The sequence below is a fragment of the Medicago sativa genome, chromosome 8, assembly GCF_051527215.1.
Source record: "Medicago sativa cultivar Bolivia chromosome 8, Bolivia_mono, whole genome shotgun sequence".
Classification (NCBI taxonomy): Eukaryota; Viridiplantae; Streptophyta; class Magnoliopsida; order Fabales; family Fabaceae; genus Medicago; species Medicago sativa.
Genome location: NC_140756.1, coordinates 22,242,479 through 22,250,855, shown reverse-complemented (window position 1 = coordinate 22,250,855; position 8,377 = coordinate 22,242,479). Strand labels below are relative to the sequence as shown.

At 34.8% G+C, this 8,377-nt stretch overlaps 1 long non-coding RNA gene across 1 annotated transcript; it reads left to right on the top strand.

Annotated features, from left to right (window-relative positions):
• The first annotated feature begins 465 nt into the window (after positions 1-465).
• On the top strand, positions 466-1,905 carry LOC146897828 (uncharacterized). Its single transcript, XR_015022485.1, has 4 exons — positions 466-1,296; positions 1,394-1,504; positions 1,650-1,731; positions 1,822-1,905. It is a non-coding gene; the product is annotated as an uncharacterized LOC146897828 (long non-coding RNA).
• The last annotated feature ends 6,472 nt before the right edge of the window (positions 1,906-8,377 follow it).

Below are 8,377 nucleotides of genomic sequence, written 5' to 3'. Positions count from 1 at the left end.
AAGATAGCGCTTATAGGTTAAAAAAAAGCGCCATTTATAAAGTGATTTAATGTACATTAACTAACAGGTCCCCTGTTCGATCCCCTGCATATCATATTTTAAATATTTTTTGAATTTTTATGAAAAATGGATTGCAGTAACAAAGCACCACCTTTTTTTAATTTTTTTTTGGTACAAATGTACCAAAAAAAAATTATATATATATATATATAACAAACTAAATCCTCCCTCAAAAAAAAAAAAAACTAACTAAATCCAAACTTTACAAAAAAAAAAAACAAATCCAAACTTTTTCCCAAAAAACAAATATATATATATATATATATATATATATATATATATATATATATATAAACAAACTAAATCAAATGTACCAAAAAAAAAAGGTTTTTAACCTCATGTGTTAACTACAATAGAGGATAACTCATTAAAAGTGTGAATTTTTAAGCGATTTTTCTCTCCTAGGGTTTCACTCATCGCCCCTTGTGAGAGTCTGTTTTGTCGATTAGATTGACTTTCAATCTTAATCGTGTTCTTCTCTTGTTTCTTTACCTGATGATGGATGATTTAAGCCAATAACATAATCAAAGGGTCTGATACTTTGCCGCCGTTTTGTTTCTTCACATCGCATGTTTTGTCAATTTCTTCCAATCGGTTAACCTCCAAGTCTTCAATTGGTAATTGATTCATGTTTTTTACTTTTGTATTACGACATCATGATATGTTTTACTATGTCAGTACTTTGCCTTTTGCGATTCCAAGTTTTCACTCCTAAGGTTATGTCTTTTATGTCATCATTACCTCACCATGTCACCCTTCACAAACATCATAAATTGATACCTTAGTCTTTTAATCCAAAGATCATTGCTAGTTTTGTCTCGACATGGTTAATTATGTGCCATGTGCTTGCTTTCTCAATTATTAGTGTAAGGTCTTACTTATTCTGACTGTGTTCTCGTTTTGGAAGACTTGCGGTTTTTTTCCTTTCCGTTTCGTCTAGGGCTGATAGACGAGTGTCATTAGTTGGAACTGTCGGGGTCTAGGAAGCCCGAGCACGGTTCCTAACTTAAAGTACCTTACCCGGACTTACAAACCAGATGTTATATTTTTGTATGAAAAATTTGTGCGCGACACTAATTTCGCAAGGAAATACTCCTTCTTATCCCCCCATCGAATATCATTGGTGTTAATTGAAGCAGAACAAGAATTGGTCAAAGCATACATGGTTAAGGAATTCTTGAAATATAAAGATGAGTGCAAGTTATTTATTCTACCATTTTATATACATAAGCCTATGTAAGGTTTTCCTTGAAACTTTGTTATTGATTATTTTTTCCTAACTTGTTACCATCGTTTATAGAAGATTTTCTAATTAACTTTGACATTTGTGTAGTGGACATTGGGTGTTAGTTGTCATTGATCCCATATCAGAAATCATATATTATTTGGATCCATTACTCAATGATTATATGAATTACCCAAAAATGAAGAATATGTTTGACACGTAAGTATATATAAATTTATATATTGATATATATGAAAACAATATATATATATATATATATATATATATATATATATATATATATATATATATATATATATATGATTAGTTGTATGTAATCTAAGTTTACATTTATATTTTGTAGAGTTCTACAGGTATTTCGCTATGCAAGGGATGCTCAAGTATCAAAGAATAAATTTAACAACATATCATGGGTCCAAGTACAGGTTTAGTAATATAACATAACAACCTTAAAAAATTAGTGTATGAATAATATAAATAATTTGATTGATACAAACTTATTTTATTTTTTGTAGTGTCCTCGCCAAGAAAATGGTATAGATTGCGGGTACTTTGTGATGAAGTTTATGAAAGAGATTCTCATTTCAAAACTAAACAAGATTCCAAAGCTGGTATGTTATTTTTATATTAAAGTATAATATTTGTATATAATTAAGTTTATCAAATAACATGGTTATTTTTTGTTATAATATATGCAGTACATTGATGATTTCAAGTGTATGACATACTCAAAAGATAGAGGAATGCTAGCAACACTCTCTTTTGAACACTCTCTCTAGCACTCACTCTTTTATTGGGTGAAATCAATGTAGGACCTACACTTTGGAAATGGAACCTACATAAAGTGGTGGGACATACATTGATTTCACCCAATAAAGGAGTGAGTGCTAGAGAGAGTGCTCAAAAGAGAGTGTTGCTAGTATTCCTCCAAAAGATAAACTAAGAGAAATCCAATAAGAATGGTGTCATTTCATGCTCAGCCTAAAAGTTATATGATATTTTTATGATAAGGTGGGTTTCATGTTTCTCAATATATTTGCTAGAAGTGGTAGTTGTTTTAATTTATAATCTTGCTTTAATTTGTACTCATGATCAGTAGTACTTTGAATTTATCTTTAATTTAATATAGTGTTATTGTTTAATGGTGTTTTCTGGTATATATTCAGCTGGAGGATTCAAGTGGAGGAGAGTGAACGAAATTTGGAAATGAATGATGATTTGCCTACTTGTTTTGGATAAAAATGTTGAGAAGATCAAGAAGATAGATGAAGACTGCATGATACCAAAGAAGATTTTGATCTTTATGTTAACTAATTATTTGTAACTTCTAGAGATATCTACGTTACCATACTATAGGCTAAACATTTCTGACTTTTATTCTATATATACATACATTTTTTATGATATGGTTAAGTTTTATTTGATAAATAATAGTCCCAATTATAATGTGCCAAAATTATATATATTTCCCTTTAAATTTCTGACTTTATATATATTTTACTTTAAATTGATAAAAAAATGCTATCTTCAAAGGGAAAAAAATGACAAAAATAAATAAACAAATGCTTCTCCTAGCGCTTTTTTTCCTTTATAAAGCGTTATCTAAACATATTGTTACATAGCGCTTTTAAAACAAAAACGCTGTCTTTAAACCTGTCTTAGATGGCGTTTTTTTTTTTTGAAAGTGCTATCTAAGGAGACCCTTTGCTAGAGCTTTTTGACATAAAGCGCTATATAAACCATGCTTTAGCTAGCGCTTTATATAGAAAAAAAGCGCTATATTACTTTTACCAGCGCCATTTACAGTAGCGCTTCAAAAGCGCTATCTAAAGCAAAAAAAAGCTCTATATAAGCTCATTTTTGTAGTAGTGATTCCTTCCAAGGTTGTATATGAAAGGTTCTTCAAGGGGAACGGGGTAAGCAGTAAGGGACCCGCACGTCACTAAGGGAGTCCTGCGCGCTCTTGCTAAGTATTTCACCGGTAGTAAGGGATTAACTTTCGGGGTTACTCCACCCGGGACTAATCCGTAAAATGAACTCAGATAATGTTGTTTGTTACACGCTAACATAATCAATGAAGCTGACTATGCATATTTATTATACATGTATATGTATTTTATAGAGCCTTGACGTAGATCGTCAAGAACAAGTAGAGACTTGGCGTAGATCGTCAAGAAGTAGTAAGATAGCAAGAGTCACTATTGTGATAAGAGATGATATGTTGTAGATACAGCATATTAAGCAAGTAGAAGTAAGTAAAGAAAGATATGTCGGTGACGATCTTAGGTTTTTCCTAATCGTCCGGTTTAGAATCGTGTCATGATAGAAGTATATGAGAGCTTTGATGCATAGAGCGTATCTTGGCATTGCGGTTTTAGATTCCCCTTGACCGCCACGTCATGTATAAGAAGTGAAGCCTATAACAAGTTAAGAATATTATGACGGCCCTAGCAAGCACAACCATCTAAGTAAGCAAGTCCCCACACACGTATAATCAACCGACAGGTTGTAATGTAGACACGTGGTGACCGTAGGTTTCCCCCGTGGTTGCCTATAGCCTAGGGTTAGGTGGAACTCACTGAGACATTATGTCTCATCCCAATCCTTATTTGTTTCAGATATCAGGATGGATTAGCAAGCTAGTAGCAGGATGGATGTTTCAGCAAGTGTTTGTTCGTACCAGCAGCAGCATGATATGGATATTCAAGGATGCCTTTATCATATTTTAGAAAAGTTGAGTTATAATCTTATTGTACGAACGCATTTGTTGTATACGATATTCATTCGAAGTTTTATTGTTGTAAATTTTTAATGTATCCAGTACTAAACTAATACACATGCTAGACTTTCTAGATATGTCTAGTGTGGGTGTTACATTTGGTATCAGAGCAGGTCGATTCAGATCGTGCCTTGGGTCATTAAGTTACAACAAAGGTTGCAGGACCATTGGGTTCCCGGTAAATGTTCTAGATATTTGATGGTTATGCTACACAATTAAAATGTGGATCCAAGACAACCAATTCACATGTATCAAGGTAAGAATCAATCACCATGTTCTCAGATAGTTCCGTGAATTTAAGTAAGAGACTAAGATTGAAGAGGTTATATTTGTTTATGCGGATTAAGGAAGAAGAGTGAGATACATGTATGATGAGGAAAGTATGCTTCGAACTCCTTGGGTTGGTTTTGATTTGATCAGATATTGTATAATTGAAACCGAAGAAGACAAATTTTAGTCGCAGTGATCGGTAGACGATCTCTAAATTTCGAGGACGAAATTTCTTTAAGGGGGTAGAATGTAATATCCCGCCTGTCAGTATCGAAATATTACCAGTCGATCGTGCCAGAGGATTAATATTACGGAAAGAAAGTTTAATGGAAATATTTATTATGTGATATCAGCTAAATACAGATAAAGTGTCAGTGTCATATTTATCACGCTTAAGACAAGGGCACTTTGGTAATTGCACGCAAAAGGATATTTATATGGTTTTTGGGCAAAATATCTCACAAAATTCTTATCCTTTCTCTCTCTAGTTTTTGGTAAAGGTTTTCTCTCCTCCTTCTCTCATCTCCCACGCCCTCTTCCTCTCTTCTCTCCACCAAACCTTTCCAAACTTCTTCCTTCCATGGTAAGGCTTTAACTTATGTTCCTTCAAGACATCATAGTCATATGAAGCTTGGTTTGAGTTGTCTTTCACTTCTCCTCTCCATCAAGAATAGTTCAAAAGTTAAGGTTTGGATTTGAGCAAGAAGCTAAGGCTTTGGATAGTTGATTTAGAGTTTTTGTTGATCATTTATCATGGAATTGGAAAGTTAAGCAAGAAACAACCATGAGGATGAGTTCATCTTGAAGTTTAGGGTTAGGTTTTGACTCATGGTAAGTTGGAAGATGTTTCAAGCTAGGGTTTCTTCATGGTCAAGAACTATGGTGCTTAGATTGCAAGAAAGAATAGCAAGTTTGAAGGTTATGATCAAAGAAAGCAATTGACAAAGAGCTAGGGTTTTGGTTGCTTGAACTTGGGAATCTTGTGTAGCTTTGTTTAGGTGAGTTCCTCAGATAGTTTTCCACCCTTGGTTTATGTGTTTCACTCTTGCTATACTTGCGAATACTTGTCTTGAAGCTGTTTTACAGGTTTTCTATGGCCACTAGAGTTATGTTAAGCATAGAGACACTTGGTTTGAGGCTTTTGGGTCAAAAAAACCATTTTTACAGGTGCTGGACTGTCACAACTCACCACAGCAAGCTGGAAGTCAGAACAGGGGGTCCTACTTGCCCCTAACTCTCCACTGTGAGTGGTTACTTGCCACCAACTTGCCACCAACTCGCCATGGCGAGCTAACAGCACCAAAGCGTGCTGTTGGCTCGTTTCGGGCAGTTTTTGGCAGTTTCGTGTGAGGTTTTTCCCTGTGGTATTTTTATAAGATTAAACCCCTCAAACCAAGGTCCTATTTGATAATATTTTGCAAGGTTTTCTTAAGAAAGAAGCAAGTATTTGATAAGTTAACAAAGCATGGCAAATGAAAGAATAGTATGATAAGAATCGGGTAGCATGATAATCATTCAGGAAGGGAATGAAAGTAGATCCTTGACATAGCTTGTCAAGAACTACAATAGTTAGGAAAGAAATAGAATTCTATGCATTAGTGATATGCCTGATAAGACACAAAGTGATTTAGAGTTTTATCTTCGCATATAAGCAAAGTACCATACGAGTATGGCAAGACGTGAATCGATTGATACCTATTAACAAAGTAAGTTAAGCAAGAATATAAGTTTACCACTAGTGGGATTGTTTAAGGATCCGAGGTAAAAGAGATAGTATGAATAGGTTTAACCTTCATACATGCATAAGACTAAGATTTTAATAAGAGTGTCATGTCTCTTGTAATCCTTCCAAGGTTGGATTCAAGTGGTTCCCCAAGGGGAATGGTTAAGCCGAAAGGGAGCCGCATGTCACTAAGTTAAGGTGCCGTGTCTTTTGTATTCCTTCCAAGGTTGGATATGAAAGGTTCTTCAAGGGGAACGGGGTAAGCCGTAAGGGACCCACATGTCACTAAGGGAGTACGGTGCGCTCTTGCTAAGCATTTCACCGGTAGTAAGGGATTAACTTCCAGGGTTACTCCACCCAGGACTAATCCGTAAAATGAACTCAGATAATGTTGTTTGTTACACGCTAACATAATCAATGAAGCTGACTATGCATATTTATTATACATGTATATGTATTTTATAGAGCCTTGACGTAGATCGTCAAGAACAAGTAGAGACTTGGCGTAGATCGTCAAGAAGTAGTAAGATAGAAAGAATCACTTTTGTGATAAGAGATGATATGTTGTAGATACAACATATTAAGCAAGTAGAAGTAAGTAAAGAAAGATATGCCGGTTACGATCTTAGGTTTTCCCTAATCGTCCGGTTTAGAATCGTGTCATGATAGAAGTATATGAGAGCCTTGATGCATAGAGCGTATCTTGGCATTGCGGTTTTAGATTCCCCTTGACCGCCACGGCATGTATAAGAAGTGAAGCCTATAACAGGTTAAGAATATTATGATGGCCGTAGCAAGCACAGCCGTCTAAGTAAGCAAGTCCCCATACACGTATAATCAACCGACAGGTTGTAATGTAGACACGTGGTGACCATAGGTTTCCCCCGTGGTTGCCTATTGCCTAGGGTTAGGTGGAACTCACTGAGACATTATGTCTCATCCCAATCCTTATTTGTTTCAGATATCAGGATGGATTAGCAAGCTAGTAGCTGGATGGATGTTTCAGCAAGTGTTCGTTCGTACCAGCTACATCATGATATGGATATTCAAGGATGCCTTTATCATATTTTAGAAAAGTTGAGTTATAATCTTATTGTACGAACGCATTTTTTGTATACGATATTCATTTGAAGTTTTATTGTTGTAAATTTTTAATGTATCCAGTACTAAACTAATACACATGCTAGACTTTCTAGATACATTTAGTGTGGGTGTTACAGACCGACCTGCTCTGATACCAATTGTAACACCCCGTTTTCCCAACATAAAAATTTCACATATAAATCAGAGTCATTCAACATAAACGGAATGCTACACTCCACTTTTCATAAAATCATAAATGGAATAAATAACAATTCATCCTTCATAAATTGGTCAACATAAATATTCAAAAACTTCGCAGCGGATTTTAATTCAACAACATAATTAGTCTTGGCACGAAGGCCTCATCAAAACATCTCATAATAATCCAAAAACTAAATCATAGTAATGTAAAATCATAAGCAGTTCGTAAGGAATAGAAAATAGCCACAAAAGTTCCCATCCCGTTACGTACAGAGCATCTAAAGACACAGTGAGAGATAGCCACTCATGATAGCAATCAACAGCTACTTATTCTCAATCACCTACAGAAGGGGTGAGATTCACAAACAATAATGTTAAGCATATAATTCAACAATTATATTTAACAACATAAACATCATCAACATATCATAACAATAGTCATGTAGCATCATTATCATCATCATAATCAACTTCATAATCAACATCAATATCAACTTCATAACTCAGTTTAACAACTTGACTCGACAATGCAACTTAACTCGACTATGCAACTCTATCATTTTACTCATGCATGTGGTACCATTCTAGGGCATAAGCCCCCGTCGCTTTTGAGCATAGATATATTCCTAGGGCATGAGCCCTCGTCGCTATTGAGCAAAAGCTCCTAGGGCATGAGCCCTCGTCTTTATTGAGCAAAAGCTCCTTGGGTATGAGCCCTCGTCTTTAAATGAGTATGCATGGACTCAACATCTTACAACTTAGACAACATGAACGTCTTATATGACTCCAATAATTTGGATCAACATCTCACATCTTAGACCGACACATGCAGCTTTAATCAAAAGTAAACAGTAACATGGCAGCACATCAATAATCTCAAGATATAACAATATCAAAATGTAATCATCGTCTCAAAACATCACTTATAATTCACATAATGCATATACGATTATATATATATATATATATATATCATCAGTAACAACATTAAATCATCTTATAACAACTTCACAGA